Source organism: Globicephala melas, chromosome 1 (genome assembly GCF_963455315.2).
Source record: "Globicephala melas chromosome 1, mGloMel1.2, whole genome shotgun sequence".
NCBI classification, from domain to species: Eukaryota; Metazoa; Chordata; class Mammalia; order Artiodactyla; family Delphinidae; genus Globicephala; species Globicephala melas.
Window position 1 is genome coordinate 163,750,802 of NC_083314.1, and position 15,411 is coordinate 163,766,212.

Below are 15,411 nucleotides of genomic sequence, written 5' to 3' on the forward strand. Positions count from 1 at the left end.
GCCCAGATGAAAGCCTCAAACATGCTGGAAAAATCATGGGCAAGAAAGAATCATGCATCTTCTCCCAATTAAGATGTTGGAAGAGAAGAGAGTGTAATTGTCCCACAATTACCTTTATTTATCAAACTCAGAATGAAGTGTGATTGTGAAGTGTCTCAGGAGAGCTGCATGGAGTTGGGGATGGTCCAGGATCTAACTGGCATCCCAGTCACCACAGAAGGGAAGGCCAACCTGCATGGGCATCTGGGGAGGGCCTCCCAGGCCTCGTGGATGAGCAGGGTAAGGTCTGGCTCCTGCCCAGCTGCTGGTTTGCAGGGGGCTTTGAGTCTTTCTCTTCCCCTTCCAGCCTCTTTCTGTGGAAGATGAGGCAAGCTCTCGGTCCTGCTCATTTCACAGGGAAGGAAGGGAAGCCGAGACTCAGCAAGTGATTGGCGCTGTGCTCAGCCTTTCACACATGCAGTGAAACCCCTTTCATATATCACTGATGAGATATCATTTAATCCTCCAAACAGGACTTGACCAAGATGCCACGTCCTCCAGGAAGCCTTCCCGGAGCCCTCAGTTTGGGCCAGATGACTCTATATCTCCATTCCCGGACATTGGTGGGGTCTTTACAGTCCTGGGGGTTGAACTGTCATCTCTTTGACTGGACTGTGAGCTCTGCAAAGGCTAAGATAATTTTGGACTCATGTTGGCATTCCCAGCAGCTAGGACAGGCCTCTAGTAGATTCCCCATAAATGTTTGTTGAATCAATGAATGACAGATAAGGAAACTAAGGCTCATGGGGGTTCAGTAACTTGCCCGAGGATACAGAGTTAATAATTCTCAGAACCAGGAATCAACCTGTTTGACTGAGTACTTTGTACTAGTGAGAGGAGAGAGTTCAAGTGCTTTGAAAAGTGTACAGGACCAAGGATAAGCTGAGGTACTGGCATTATCACTGCCTGGTCACATGCCTGCAAGAGGACCACTTGGATGCCTGAGAATAAACATTCAGAAATGGAAGAACAGGGCTTCCCTGGTGGCGCAATGGTTAAGAATCCGCCTGCCAATGCAGGGGACACGGGTTTGAGCCCTGGTCTGGGAAGATCCCACATGCCGCGAAGCAACTAAACCCGTGCGCCACAACTACTGAGCCTGCGTGCTGCAACTACTGAAGCCCGTGTGCCTAGAGCCTGTGCTCCGCAACAAGAGAAGCCACCGCAATGAGAAGCTCGCGCACCGCAACGAAGAGTAGCTCCCGCTCGCCGCAACTAGAGAAAACCCGTGCGCAGCAACAAAGACCCAATGCAGCCAAAAATAAATTAATTAATTATTAAAAAAAAAAAGAGAAAGAAATGGAAGAATGGACGAGCTGATGACATGTCAGGCACTGTTTCACACACTGGTGTGATGCAGCTATCCATGAGCTATCATCTCTAAATTCAAGGAACCCCTAGTCTAGTGGGGGAGACAGATGGGGAAAGACAGTGCGACACCTTCAGTAAATGCAGAACTTCAGGGTCCTGCATGTGTTTTGACCCGGGGCGGAACCAGGAAAGGTTTCCTGGAGTACTTGACATTAACCAGAGAGAACAGCCTGTGCAAAGGTACAGGGGTGAGGGAACATGGGCTCTGCTGGGTTGACCTGTCTGTCCAGGAGGGCACCAGAAGCGGCAAGATGGGAGGTTGCGGCCCAGCACTGGCCTCGTCCCAGTCTGCTGAGCCAGCCGATCACTCTGCATCTCTGAACCTGCAAGCTCCAGTGGCTCCCGGCCACTGACACACCCGGCCAGATCCTGTGGCACGAGAAAGGAGGAAGCAATCTTGGTTTGTTCAGTTTCCTCTGGTCCTTCCGTAATCCCTGTGCTGGCTCTAAGGAGCAATGCCTCAAAATAGCTTTGCACAGCAGGACGGATGGAGGGGCAGAGGCTGCTCTTCCTGTCTGGGGCTCCTTTGCATGCACGATCCGTGTGCGTCCAGCTGAGGCTGAGCTGGCTAGAAGAACCAGGAAGGCTCAGCATTTGTTGAGGATTTGTTGGGGGCTATGCCTGGTGCTGGGCGCTTTCATACATTATCTCAGCTCCGCCTTGCAGCCTTGAGGTGGCACCGTTATTCCCATTTCATGGATGAGAAGGCTGACGCTTGAGGGGTGGGGGATTAGGAGGCTGGTCTGTGGACATATAGCTCATAAACCATGGGGCCAGCATTTGGACCCAGGAGTGTCTGAGTCCACTGTGCCAGGCTGCCTTCCAAACTCACCTGAAGTTCTTAACAGACCAAACATTTCTCCAGCAGGGTAAGGCCTTGCACAAAAGGGCCAGGTGGGGAAAAGCCCGTCCAGCCAAGTGACTGATACTGAAGGTGAGTGTTGGCCCTGACAGGTGGGCCCAGGGCGCATGAAGTAAGGAGAAGTCACGAGGGCCTGGAGGAGAGGTTGGAAAAGCTTGGTTCTTTTCAGCCAGTTCTGACCTTGACGCCTTGGAATGAGTGCTCTTTAGAGGGAGACAAGGATACTACTGATGGTCCTTTATATTTTAATATACATAAATGTCCATCCATCCATCCATCCATCCATCCATCTATCCATCAATCCATCCGTCTATCCAACCATCCATCTATCCATCCGCTCGTGTATCCCCATTCCCATGAACATTTTGCATCCACTTGCTGATTCATCAACCAATACACCTATCCATCCATCCATCTACATGTCCATCCACTCTCAGTTCATCCATCCACCCACCCATCCATCCGTCTACCACCACACACTCATGGGTTAATTCAGTGCTCCAGCGAGAAGCTTCAAGGACCCAGGCTCTGTCTATATTTTGCTCTGTGGTATTCAGAAGGTCAGGCTTTTGTCCTCCATCTTATCACCTCAGGCTGCCAGATCTCATGGCTGCATCATCTCTCAGCATCTTGTTCTCACACATCAGTGTTCAAAGGCCAGAGAGAGAAGATCTCCTCATCGTGTCCCTTTAATGAGGAAAGCTCTCCTGTGGGATCCCCAGTAGACTTCCCCTTGCATCTCCTGGGTCAGAATTGCATCACATGGCTGTTTCTAAACAACTCTCTGGCAAGGGAACAAGTATCATCATGATGGCCTTGAACTAAACAAGATGTGCTGCCTGGGGCCCCAGTGTCCTCCTAAGCTGCTAGAGACTGGAATAAAGTTGGGATTCATTAAGCAAGGAAGAAGGAAGGGGGAGAGGAAGGTGGCTGTTGAGTAAGCAAATGTGTCAGCCACTCCATCCATCTTTCCATTCACTCATTATCCACACAGCGATTCACCCACCCATACATCCCTCATTTACCCATCCATGTATCCATTCATCTCTCAAATGTTTATTGATGCCCACTGTGAGCCGGGCCCTACGCTCCCCGTCTGGTGGGAACTCACAAGAAAAAGAGCTCTCTAGGGAGAAATATGGAGTTTCCCATAATACCTCCGATAACTGCTTTATTTAGTCACATTAAGAATAATATCTGAAGATCGTGCTGTGCACTGCAGTTTGCAAAGATCTGCAAGGACCACTCCTTCATTCCACACACGTTTATTCAGCATCTGCCGCATGTCAGGCAGAACTTTTCAGTTTTACAAAGCGCTTTTTCCTGCATTTGTCAGAATGAGCCCTCCAGAGTCAGAAACCAAATGTTCTCTGGAGGCAGGGATGAAGCACCCCTCGGGCCTTCCTCAGAGCCAGGGGTGGGGAGTCCTCTGGGGTCAGGGCTGGTGAAGAGCTCCTTCTGAAGTAAGGTAGTGTTTTCTGGAGACAGGGCAGGGCCTTTCTAGAACCACAGACTGAGCATTTTCTAGAGCTCATGATGGGTGCCGTTCAGAGCTAGGGTGGGGTTTCACAGTCCCCAGGCAGGGTGTCTTCTGGGCCAGGTATGATGGGATTGCACTGTGCTCAGCACGAAGTGGGCATCTCCACTAGACCCAAGGGCAGGTCTTTGCTCCGCTGAACTGGGCAATGTCTCCGGCCAGCCCTCCAGGCGCTGTGCGATTGGTAGATATGAATTTGTCTTTGATACAGACGCCTCCATTTTAGTCAGGTCCACCACTCCCCCACCTTTCAAGCCCGATATACACTGAGCCTGCTACCGGTCTGTGCAACGTCTCAGGACCTCCAAATTCACCCTGGTAGGCCACCCAAGCTCCCCATCCCATGTTCTTCCCCCTGGGCCTCTTTGCTCACACAGATGGGGCCGTGCGCCTGTACTAAACACCATTTCCATCCATGCGGCAGCCTGAAATGGGTCTCACCTTCCAGGCCTCGCAGATGGGAGGAAATGCCTCCAATACGTACATCAATGGCCGGCAGGACATATCAGGACATTAGGAATGTCAGCTTTTCAGAACATTCTTGCTTGTCATGTCCCCTTAAATCTTTGGGTTGAAATTATTGGTTTAGAGAGGTGTTGCTGGAAGGGGAACCACTTCCAGGGTCTGAGAGTGGGCTCTTGTCTAACACTCGGAAATGAACTGTCCGAGGAGACGCAGGTACTGACAAAATAAAAGGCTTTATTGGAAAGGGGCGCCTGGGCGGAGAGCAGTAGGGCGAGGGAACCCAGGAGAACTGCTCTGCCACGTGGCCCACTGTCTCAGGTTTTATGGTAATGGGGTTAGTTTCCGGGTTGGCCCTGGCCAGTCATCTTGCTTGGCCCATATTTGGTCTGACTCAGGGTCCTTCCTGGGTGCATGCATCTCTCAGCCAAGATGGGGATTCCAGCGAGAGGGCTTCTGGGAGGTTAGGGCAGGACGTATGTCTCCTCCCTCCTCCTTTCGGCCCCTCCCGAATTCTCCCAGTTGGTTGTCAGCGGTGGCACTGCGTTCTTTATCGGGACCCCCTGTTGTGAGACAACTCAGGCAAGTGGTTATCTTCCTGCCTGGCCAAGGCGGGCTGTTTAGATCAATGGTTCCCTAACAGAGGGACGCCATAAATAAGTGACAAGGGGCTAGCTACATTCATGCCTTGGAATCCTCCATACCCAGTGCCTGGGAGTCCTTCAGACCCCTGAGCTCTGATTACTCCAGACTGAGTCATCACTTTGGGACTTAGAGTCCACACCCCACGGTTACGGTCCCCCACCCACGGGGGCTAGAATGGTATAGGATGAGGCAGCCGGTTCTTACCGGTGACTGTAAGAGGTGACTGTAGCATCCCTTCCCAAATCCCCTTTCAGCGATGTCAAATTGATAGCTCAAAGTCAGCCATGATGGGAGTATTCCAAGTGCCACGGAAATCGGCAAACGCTACCGATCAGTAGTTCCCCTCCCCCAGCAAGAGCCCACTGTTAAATTCACCAGCACCCCACTCAGAGACCTCCAGACTTAGAGCTGAAAGCCCTCCAGATTTAGGGGTGGAGGATTCTCCACTGCCAAGGGCAGTTGGTTCTCCAGATCTTGGGATGAAAAGATTTTCTAGATTTTTGGATGTTATGTTTTCCAGAGCTCTGGGCAGAGTAGTTTTCAGTCATGAAGGGAGTGTTCCGTACAGCTTAGGATGGAGTGCTTTCCAGAGCCAGCAGTGGAGTGATTTCTAGGGTCAGGACCAGTGTTTTCCAGATCCAAGGATGGAGGGTTTTCCAGAGCCATGGATGGAACTTTTCTCAGGCCTAGGAATTGAATTTTCCAGAGCTGGGGTTTGAGAGTTTTCTTGAGCCAGAAACAATTTCCCCCAGTTCATAGTTGTAGACTTTTCCAGAGGTAGGCAAGGAAAATGTTCAAAATGGACCACTGTGTCTCAGTTCAGGGTAGAGAACGGCATCTCCTCAGAGGCAAAGGAGGCCGGCGTCTGGGCTGCTCAATGTTCAGGGTCTCCACATTCACACGGAGACCCTATCAAACCCACTGTCCTTGGTTACGGCTGCCAGATAGAGGGTGGCAAATCTTGTCAGCATCTCAGCCTCGTAAGTAAACTTGAAAATGGTTCATACTCCCCAGAAGAACAAGTTCTCGGCACAGTTCACCCAGGGTCTGAGTGAAAACTCACTGAGTCATTTTACTACAGTGGAGAAAAGTCTAAAAGCACGTTGCCTGCATTAACCCTCTGGATATGAAGGACCACAGAGCCTCTTTTGTCAACTGGAGTGTTGAGCCCTTCTCCATTCATTATTATGTTGGTCACTTCTTGGTAATTTAACCACGTGCCCTAAATAAATAGTTGTGAGTAGACCTGGACATTGGAAAAAATAGGGGCTTTGGCATCATCAGAACCAGGTGAGGATCCTTGGGCGAGTTACTTACCAAGTCTGTGTTCAGTTTTCTCATTTGACAAATGGCAACCGTACAGCCCATTCTGTGTGTGAAGCTCCCCAGAATGGTGCCTACGGGAGCAGAAGCCTTCTAATCAATGTAAGAAACAATGCAGGCAGTGAGGAAAAACAAGCACTGGCCTGTCTGGGGGCCGACACTCTTTAATGGGGTGCCCTGGGAGACCTCACTTCCTCCTCCGACCCTCAAGGGGTAAAACTGTAAACTGTAACACTGTAACACTCAAGGGTTAAAAGAGATGATGACAACACATGCCCACACCGGGCTCTGACACATATTTACATTCTAGGAACTGAACCTTGGCCTTTAGAAAGCTGCCCCAAAGCCTATCCTTTGTGCAGGGAGAGCTGAATCATTTCTCAGTGTCTGTAATGACATCCATTGACATCTCGTCGGAGCAGTAGGTGAGGTTCTCATGGTATAAACATGGTGACTCGGCCAAGGACCCAGGAATGGAAGACACCTCCTGGCTCATCAATCCTCCTCCCTCGAGATTCCCCAGGTGTCTCTACGTGTAAAGATGGAAAACAAAAATGGAAATTAAAGTGTTCCAGTGACAACAGAGAAGTGAAGGCTGAATCCTCTCTTCGAGAAGGGCTATCTGCCCAGAAGGGAAGTATGGCATTTCTCCTCACACGAACGGAATCTGTTCCTGAAGGTGTGTAGGAAAGTGACACTTTGGAGCTGGTTTCCCAGCTGGTTTCCCAAACTCCCAACCAATTAACCCAAATATCTCAAAAACACTGTTAAACACCTAAATGACAACCTTTCAAGGATTTCTGCCTCAAATAAAGCATTGAAAAATTGAAATCAATAAGAACTTATTATTTCCTACATTTTATCATTAAAATATTACCCAATTATTTAACCCTGCATGAATAATCGGGGAGTAGGTTTGTGTATATTGACGTATACAGTGTAGGGTGTGAAGGAGGTTTTCCTTCCGTACCACAGTGAACACGTGCTACAGGGTAAATAACAAGTGCAGGAATAGGTTAAGATGCTAGAGTCCATCTGAATTGGACCTGGGCTGGGAGTGCCCCCAGGTGTCTGGCAGAAGCAAGGAAAGTGTATGGAAAAGAATCAAGCAAAAGCCTGATCCCTATGGGAGTACAGTGGAGATTCCCCTGCAGTGCACAGTGCATTCTCCCACCTGGACCTGTGTACAGTGTAAATGCTCTGGCAGTGAGGAACACGTGTCTGTTAATTACCACATATTTTCTATTCTTTTTGTAAGCCATTCAGATATTAGGATTCAGCTAGTGTGAAATAATTACAATTACATTTCCATCACTATTCAATTTATTAAAGTTATAGACAGACCCTAGCTCTTTCTTCAGCTTTCACTTTCAACTTATATATCTTGATATTTTACTTATGAACTTAGTACTTTTTATATAAAAGCAAGATCACATTTACTTGTTCATTGATTCATATTCAATTAACTCATACATCTCATAGATTAAATTCCCATAGACTTTTAACGCCATTTACACATTTAATTAAGCAAATTCCTTTAGATATTTCAAACTACAGTTACAAATTCAATTTGATTCAAACACCTGACAAGGGAGACTTACAAATATGATGAACGAATTATTCCTAAGCACTTAAACAACTTCTATACATCTAATCAGACATAAAATTAGTTGCTTAGATTTCGTTTCATACATCATTAAAAAAACCCAAGTAGAACATCCATAAAACAAAACAATGATTATAAAATTTACTACAACTGTAAACATAGCTTGTATAAAAGTAGCAATATTATGATTCATTTCTTTATTGTCTTACTTTGTTAAAAGAAACATGTGAGTTAATTTATAAATTTCTCACCCCAATTAAGATGAACTACATTACTTATCTTGCATTAAAGCTAAGGTTACTAAGTAGAAGACTCAGGTCCATGACATAGGTGGGGTGACTTTATTTGGTTGAATCTTGAAGATTGGGCCATGGGACACCAGTCAAAAATGCTCAAGACCAGCAGAGGTCCAAGCATAGGTAGACTTTCCAGGCATCAGATGGGCTGGCCTCCATCTCAAGGTAAGATTCTGTTGGCCACGTGTTCAGCACTTTCTGAACCCTTGCCTTTTGGCTGGAACGTAACCAATAATATAGGTTTCAATTTCTTACATCTCAGGTCCTCTCTTGGAAATGGCCAATCTCTTAAATAAACAAGGGGGATTCCATGCCACTGCATTTCACTACCTTCCCATAAAACTACCCACTGTATAATTTCTTACATTAATACCTAGTGTGCTCAAGTCTCTTGCCTATTTTTCTAGAAGGTTGTCTATCTTTTTCTTCATTTGTTGGAGTTCTTTTTTTTAAAAAAATATTTATTTATTTATTGGCTGCGTCGGGTCTTAGTTGCGGCAGGCAGGGTCTTTCATTGCAGTGCGTGGGTTTCTCTCTAGTCATGTCGTGGCGTGCGGGCTCCAGAGCACGTGGGCTCTGTAGTTGCGGCACACTGGCTTAGTTGCCCTGGCATGTGGGATCTTAGTTTGCCGACCAGGGATAGAACTGGTGCCCCCTGCATTGCAAGACGGGTTCTTAACCACTGGACCACCAGGGAAGTCCCTGATGGAGTTCTATATGTGTTCTGGATGTGAGTTCTCTGCCAGATACATCTGTTGTAAATATCTTCTTCCACTCAGCTGAAATGGAGAGTCTGGGTCTCTTTTCTGAAATTCTATAATCAATTGCATACTCAAGATCACCTCTTGAATGTCCAATGGACAAGTCAACCTTTATATGGTAAAAATGGAACTTTTGTTTCTGGATTTTCCATCTTCCCACTTCATCCCCTCTCCTGAATCTATTTCCAGGTCAGAAGTTGGCACCATTATTCATCCAGTTGCCTAGTTGCATTCTTTTCAACAGAAAGTATGTAAAAAAATAAATGCTAACTTAACAAATAAACACCCATGTAACTACCATCTAGGCCAAAAGTTTCTTGTAAATCTCGAAAAAAAAGTATTTATATTATATTTTAGTTTTTCCTGTATTTGAACTTTATATTGATGGAGTCACCCTGAATACATCTTTTTCATGTCTTCTTTCTTCCTTTCAAACTTACGTTGCTAATACCCATCCTGTCGTTGTGTGTAACTCTAGTTCATGCATTTTTATTGTTGCATATTATTCCACTATAATGTATATGCCACAGTTTACTCTTTTTTTTTTTTTTTCTTTTTTGCGGTACGCGGGCCTCTCACTGTTGTGGCCTCTCCCGTTGCGGAGCACAGGCTCCGGACGCGCAGGCTCAGCGGCCATGGCTCACGGGCCCAGCCGCTCCGCGGCATGTGGGATCCCCCCGACCGGGGCACGAACCCGTGTGCCCTGCATCGGCAGGCGGACTCTCAATCACTGCGCCACAAGGGAAGCCCCCACAGTTTACTCTTGATGGATATTTGGGTTGTTTTCAATTTTTAGCTAGTATGAATGTGCTTCTGCGACTCTAAAAATATTCTTATACATTTTTATGATACATAAATGCATAAATTTGGTTAAGGTATGTACCTAGAACTATAATTGCTGGTCACAGGGTGTATCTATTTTCAACTTTCCCAGAAAAAGCCAAACTCTTTTCCAAAGTGGTTGTAACATTTTTTTTTCTTGAGTCAGCATGAGGAAGCTCTACTTCTCTAGGGATTTGTCCATTTCACCTAGAACTTCAAATTTATTGGGCATGAACATTTTAATCATGTCCTCTTCTTTTTGATGTCTGTAGCATCCGCACTGATGCCCCTCCCCCTTTTATTTTTGACATTGTTTATTTGTGTCTGCTCTGTATTCTTCTTCTTCTTCTTTTTTTTTTTGTTTTGCGGTACACGGGCCTCTCACTGTTGTGGCCTCGCCCGTTGCGGAGCACAGGCTCCGGACGTGCAGGCTCAGCGGCCATGGCTCACGGGCCCAGCCGCTCCGCGGCATGTGGCATCTTCCCAGACCGGGGCACGAACCCGTGTCCCCTGCATCGGCAGGCAGACTCTCAACCACTGCGCCACCAGGGAAGCCCGCTCTGTACTATTCTTGGTCAATGTCCTCAGGGCAAAAGTGGCTTCCCTGATCATCTTCCTCTCTGGGTTTTTGTATTTCCATCCAACTTGCCCTGCTCATTTCTTGTGATCTTGTCCATTCTTCATTGCTCTGAAGCAGCTTTTACATGTTTGTCAAGCATCTTTATTTGTTTTTGATGGGAGAGCTAGTCTTGAAAACCAGCCCCTCTGTTTCTGGAAGTTCATGATCATTCAAGGTTCCTCTCTTTTCCTCAGGTCCAACATGCAGACTGTCCACCAATAAGTCCCATCAGCTCTGCTCCTAAAACAGACCCCAGCCCCACCCGCAACCCCTAGCTATCATCCTGCAATAGAATATTTCATAATTGCTGTCTTGACTCGGTTTTGAGATCCTGACTAAAACCTCTCAATCCTCTTTGTGGGCACTTTGCTAAGCCAACATCCCAGCCTCTTCTGTTACCAGATTCTGATGCTCTTGGGTTACAACAACACTCCCAACTAACAGAGACCCTGAAGCCGGGCATTGAGGGAGGACCCCCTTTTCCTTGGGCTGTAAGAAAAACTCAAAATACTCAATCCATGGAAGCCCAGAACCTACTAACTCCGCCCTGCTTGCCGCCTACCTTCCAGCTTGCTGGTGCCATTTCCCCAGGTGCAAACCTCTGTGTGGCCCTGCATGGCAACCTTCTCTCATTCACAGATGTAAACGTGCCCAAGTCTTTAAATCAGCTTCCCAGGTGGTCCCCTGCTAAATCCTCAGGCTGGGATGTAACTCTATGAGTCCTATGATTACTTTAAGAAGTGCTTCTGCAAAACAGGGTGGGTGTATAAAACACAAACATGCAGGAGGTTCTAGGACCTCTTTTGTTTTTGTCACATAGAGGGGTTCACCTCTTCTCCTTCCAGTGATTGTACCGGCCACACTCTCTGATGCCCACAGGCCCCAAACAAACCATATCGAGTGGTCCTAGAGTCAACATACTGTCATGCCAAGAATGTGGGCTTTGGAATCTGACAGACCTGGGTTCGATCCAGCAGGCTGTGTAGTCTTGGGTGAGTCACTTTATCTCTCTGAAACTTTCAAATAATACCCACCTTTCAGGGTTTTCATTAATGTCTAAAGTAGTAATGTATGTGAAGACCCCAAATGTGCCCTGGGCTGGAGAAAGTTCTAGCTACTGTTCAATTGCAAGATAGACCAGAATTGGAAAAGTGCAGTGAATTAGAAGTTGGAGAACCTACAGCACCTCCTGGTTCTGCCACACAGCTCAACTGTGTCACTCTGGGCAGTCACTTCCCTTCTCTGGCCCTCAATTCCTCATCTCTAAAACCAAAGGTTGGGAATTCCCTACTGGTCTAGTGGTTAGGACTCCACGCTTTCACTGCCGTGGGTCTGGGTTCAATCCCTGGTCGGGGAACTAAGATCCTGCAAGCCGTGCGGCGCGGCCCAAAACAAAACAAAACAAAACAAAAAAACTAACAAAAAACCCCAAAAGTTGAACAAGAGAATTCCAACTAAGGGCACTACGAGCTCTGACATCATGAAGAGTCCTTGATTATAAGATCTGGATTGATTCTCTTGACATTTAAGAAGCTTCCGGGTTGTCTTACCTTTGTTCCTTTGGAGAGGATATCTGCAACCATCGTATTAAGGTTGTAGGAGAGGTGTGATGGTATTAACGTGGCATTATGACAAAAATCCATGATTCTTGTCTCACCATCACACTTTGTCTTGTGTTTTCCCCAAGAGAGTGTATAACAAGTACATGTGACCAATGGGGAGTCAAAACACCACTTCGTGATGAGCTAAGCAAACGCCCCATATTCCAGTGCAGAGCTGTACTGTATGAGACTCCCAGCCTTTCCATCCTCCTCTAACACTCAGTAATAATAATGTCATCGCTAGCTGATGGATTGGATAGTTACTAAGTGCCAGGCAACAAACCTTATTTAATTCCCAGTAACAACCTTATGATGCTACTATAATGACCCGGCTAACCAGAAAACAGGCCCCATCTGTCTTTGAAATCTGACCTAACAGAGAAGAAACTCTTCCTTTGTGCTGGGGGGTGAGAGACATGATAGAGGAGGGCACTAGCCCCACGCATAGGTGGTGGCTACAGCTTGACTCTGAGAGGGGAAAGAAGTACACAGAGGATGGGAAGGACGGATGGGGGCTGGGGCCAGGGGAAGGTCATGGGGTGGAGGATGATGGCGGTTCAGATCAGTTTTGTGAACTTGTACTTGGGACGAGGCTCTGTGCCCAATGCTGGGAACACAGAGGTGAATGACAGTCTGTGTGTGTGTGTGGTGGGACAGACGTGGAGACAGATAGACATCTTTTCAACGCAGCATGACTCAAAAAGTTGCGTACACAGGACATCAATGTTGTTTGGAAGGGGGAGTGATGGTCTTGTCTGGATGCCTGGAAAGCCCTCCCAGCTTCCCAGGTGTGGTGGTGACATCCACTCAGTCACTGAACCTGTGGCGCCACCTCCTGAATTTGGTTCTTCCCATCTCCACTGTAGGGGTCCTAGTCATCCCACCAGTCCTTGCAATAGCTCCCTCAAGCCCATCCTCCGCATAGCAGCAAGAGTGAAGACCTTTCTATGATGCAAACCTAACTTAACCTAACCTTTGCCCTCAAACCCCTCTGGGAATATGGTCCAAGATCCCCCGGCATGCCTCTCAAGCCCTTTGGGATGTTGTTCCTGCTTCCCCTTTCAGCTTTACCCTAACTCCTCTCCCTTTTCAATCCTCCCCTCCCCCACCATCTACTTTCCTGCCAAAGGGCCCCAAGTGCTCCTTGTTTTCTCTTGCCTCCCAGTCTTTGCACAGGCCATTCTCTCTGCCCGGAATTCCCTTCGCCACCCTTCTTCATCTGGCTAACTCCTTCAGGTCCCAGCTCGGCATCCCTTTCTCCTGGAAGACATCCTGGCCTGCCAGGTTGAGTAGGGACCCCCTCCTCTGTGTTCCCACAGGCCGGGTGCTCGCCATCCTTTGAGTCCTCAACACACTGCCTTGTGATTTTCTGCTGGACTGTTGGCTTGCTCAGACTGGGGGCTCCGTGGGGGGCGGGGGATGAGGTGTGCTCGCGTCTGTATCTGCAGAACCCAGGCGGCACCTGGACGGTGGATGGTGCTCACTGCTGTTTGCAGGGTGAATGGATGGGTGCTCGGTTCCGGGACTGGGGTCTAGGCAGTAATGGGTGTGTGTGTGTGTGTGTGTGTGTGTGTGTGTGCGTGCGTGCGTGCGTGCGTGTGTGTGTGTGTGTGTGTGTCCGCCTCTGGAGGAGTTTAGGTCCCTGGGCTGAGTGGGGGGCGGGGGAGTCCCCGGTCCCCGCCATAGGTTCGAAAGACCTGGAAACTGGGCTCTCCCACCCGGAGCCGCCTCCTCTCATTCCTGCCCAGCGCCAGCCTGCGCTGTCATAGCAACAGCCCGCCCGGGCGGTTGGGTCAACCAATGGCAGCTGGCTCTGGTGACGTAATGCCCAGATCTTGCAGCTCATTGGCTCCGCTTTTGTCCATGTCGGGGCGGGGCTGTGGGTGGGAGATGCGGTGGGGAGGAAAGAGCGCTGGGAGCCCTGGGACCATCTCCGATTCAGTCGTGTGATTAGGCCCTCTGCTGCATGCTTCGCTCTGCCTTCGCTCCCTCTTCCTCTCCCGCTCCCTCTGCCCTGCGCCTGAATTTCTCCTCTCTCTTTCTCTGCGCGTCGTTCCTGTCTCGGGTTGTCTGGGTCCTTCTGTCTGTATCTGTCTCCCTTAGGGCTGGGTGGCCCCTTCTTCCCCACCCTCTGTCTCTGCCCTAGGGTCCCTCTGACTCTGGGTGCATCTCCCTGTCTCTTCTGGCAGCTCTGCCTCTCCGGCCGTCTCTCTCTCCTGTCTTGCTGGCGGGTGCCTTCTCCAAACAAGGGCGCAGTGAGAGCTCCTTGACTTGCAGCCAGAAGGTGACTCACTGCTTCAAACCGCAAGCCTGCCTCCTCAGCCTCCGAGGCACCTTCTTCCCGAGTCTGTTGGAAAGATCTGGGCCCCGGGCCCAGCTCTTGAGACCCTGGTGAGGGCCCGGGCTAGGCCTTTCTCTGATGTGCCTCACAGGTATTTGTTCTTGTTGACTTGTCACCCAGTCAAGGGGAAGGCCGGATGTTCTGTGCTTTGGAGCAAGGAAGGGAGGAGAGGACAGACTTAGAGAAGGAACAGGCATAAACTTCAGTAATTAGAGCAGAGAGGATTAGGTAACACAACTGGGGGAACTTCCAGAAAACGACAAGTGCGTAGGCACTGGAACGAGTGACCGAAAAAGGTAGTTGCACTTCTCTACCCTTCCACCCGTCCATCCATCAACACAACATATGGGTGCCTCTCGGGGCGAGGCTGCTCTGTGCTGGCATTGGCTCAGTCTCCTGGGCTCCAGGAGTTACAGCTCAGTCAGGGAGGGAGACATACAAACCTTGGGCTTTTTTGGGATTCCAGAGGAGGGCAAAGCTCATTTTTTTGGGATTCCAGAGGAGGGCAAAACTCACCTGTCAGGTGTGAGGGCTCAGCCAGGGCAGCTTCCTGGAGAAGGTATCCTTTGAGCTGATGTGTTTGGGCGAATGGATGATAGCTTGTTCGGATCAGCTTGGGTGGGGCAGGATAGCAGGATAGCAGTGTGGATGGATCCTTGTGGGTAGAGGGTCCAGGAATGTGAATACCTGGGAGTTTGCATGTGATCCCAGGGCTGATGGGAAGCCACCCAAGGGATCTGAGCAGGGGAGAGGCACGGTCAGATGTGGGTATCCTGCAATCTTGCTGGCAGCTGGGATCTCATGTGTCTTGCTCTACCCTGAGTCCCAGCACAGAGCACAGTGCCAGTCCACAGTAGGGGCTCCAGCTTTTGTTGAAGGAAAGCATGAACTGGAGGGGAGAGGTTGTTCTGATAGATAAGGGGTGAAATGAAGAGGCCGGCATTTGTGTGGTGCTGGAGGGGATGGGAAGAGTGGATGGGTTCAAGAGATGGAAAAGACGGGTAGAAGGGACGGGGCTTGCTGGTTCATTAGAGGCTGTGGGGGTGATGGAGAGACAGGTGCCCAGGGTAACACCCATGGTTCTGGCTTGAGCCTCTGAGGATGGGAGGAGAGGGAACATGGGGAG